The following is a 2,257-nucleotide window of genomic DNA, read 5'->3' on the forward strand; positions in this document are numbered from 1 at the left end:
AAAAGATCGTTGGTCATTGTATAGTAAGTTTTCAACAATACTCGTTTTTAATTTAAAGTCGACCGGTTAATTTTTCGTTGATTCATGWTGTCAGCAATTTTGAAAATTGTCGTTTCGAAAAAAACGCGTTTAAAGTTTCTCTTATATATGGTTATACCTGGGAACGGTCGCTTTTTAGAACGCTGTCATTCAAAAACAATTTAAGATACGACCTTGACAATTTCACAGAATAGTTTTGGAATTATAAACTATCGAAAAAGCAAACAGAGAAAAAATATTTTTTTTGAAAGTATCACCTCTTAATAGTGTCCATGAGAGCATTCTGGTAGATAACTAGTTCAGCGGTGAAATGATTATGGGAGCGTTTACATGTCTTTTTGACTAATTTTTATCTTCTGAAACTTTTGTATGTTTCAAACATTCAGTAATCTTTTTATTTTAAAATATTTAGTCGTCTACCTTATTAAATTTATCTAAATTGTAAACAAAATGCAAAATATCATCTTTATTTTTTTTCGCCTTCAAAGTAATCTCCATAAGATATAATATACTTATGCCAACGATTTTTCCAGTCCTCAAAACACTTTTCATAAGCGTTTTTTGAAATGGCCTATTTTATCGAATTTTTTTTTATCTCTTCGATCGACTGAAAACGGTTTCCACGGAGCGTCAATTTCTATGTGAGGAACAAAAAAAAAAAAAAAAAAAATCACGAAGCTAAGTCTTGTGAAGACGGTGGTTGATCGATGATATTCATTGCGGTTTTGGATTTACCGGTCACAATCACAAAAATCGGCACGAGTCGAGCAAAAACGCAGTTCGTCCAGAACGAGGCATGTCTTCAACGATCAACTCGCAGGCTTGTGTTTTTAACAAAACTGAATCTCTATATGCTTTTTCTCAACAATCGCAATGTTTGTACATTTTAAAAATCGCAACGCACTACCACGGTACACCAACTTAAACACCTGTATACTCTTTTGATGTAATTTTGCTTTCAAAAATTATCGATTATGGTCTAAAGTGAAAGTGAAAATTTTGAAATTTTCTGCCATCCTTTCAAGCCTTTGCATATGCTTTCGTCACTATTGTTATATTTTTGAAAGTCATGTTATATAAGTCAATAAAGTTTTTCTGACTTCCCAAAAGGCTCCGAAAAATAGTTTTGAAACTCATATTTATATAATAAATGCTTATCAAMAAAAATTAAAGCAGAATTAAGCAAACAATTATTTTTAATCCTTCAAATGCCATTGTTCTTATAAACAATATTGATTTTAAAATTAAGGCGACATATTTTAAATTTAGAAAAACAAAATCTTATTTCTTAAGGTCTGTAAAAAATTTCATTTGAACAACTGAAATCTTTATACCTTTAAGAGTTAAAAAACGCAACGCTAAAAGTAGCTTTCGAAATCATAAGATATTATTATTAAGCAATGCAAAAACAGCAAAAACATGGTTTTCAAAATATAATAAAATAAGTCGAACACAAAACTTAGTAAGTATGTATGTATATAGTATATTTTTATTTTATATCGTTTTTATAGTGTGTATTATATGAATGTTTATTCAACACATAAGTAAATATGTAGTATATGCATATGTGTGTGTAAGAATGTATTACATATAAATCGTATAAGTATTTTCAATTAAATTTATAATTAATGCTATGATAGTTTAGTAATATTCATTCATTTCTCGTCATATTTCGCTTCGTCTCGTTTAACATTCAGTAGTTCATTAACAGTAAAAGTGATGTAACGCTTGATTTAAATATGTTTTTTACAATACACATATATTATTTGCTGCAAAGTATAATGCAATTTCAAAGCATAGAAAATAATAATGTTCATAATGGTAATTGAAATTTTCTAAGCACTAATTAATTAATAATCAATTTTGTAAACATTAAAAAATTCAAATTCAAATTTTAAGCAATTGATCATTAAATAACTAATGCTTCAAAACTAACGATTAATTAATTTACACTTAAAATTAGTAATTAATTAAGGCTTTTAAAAAATAATTTGGAATCATTCATTAATTAATGCTTAATTAATTAAAAATTCTTAGTTAATGAACGCTCAAAAATKAATTAGTAATTAATTAATGCTAAAAATAATTAATTAATGAATGCTGCAAAATCACTTATTAAAAGCATGCATTAATTATTAATATTTACGCTTTAATTAATTACCAGTTAGCCGCTAATTTAATTAATTACTAATTTTAAGTATAAATTAATTAAGAATTA

Source organism: Bactrocera latifrons, unplaced genomic scaffold (genome assembly GCF_001853355.1).
Source record: "Bactrocera latifrons isolate USDA-ARS-PBARC rearing strain unplaced genomic scaffold, ASM185335v1 scaffold_67, whole genome shotgun sequence".
Taxonomy (NCBI): Eukaryota; Metazoa; Arthropoda; class Insecta; order Diptera; family Tephritidae; genus Bactrocera; species Bactrocera latifrons.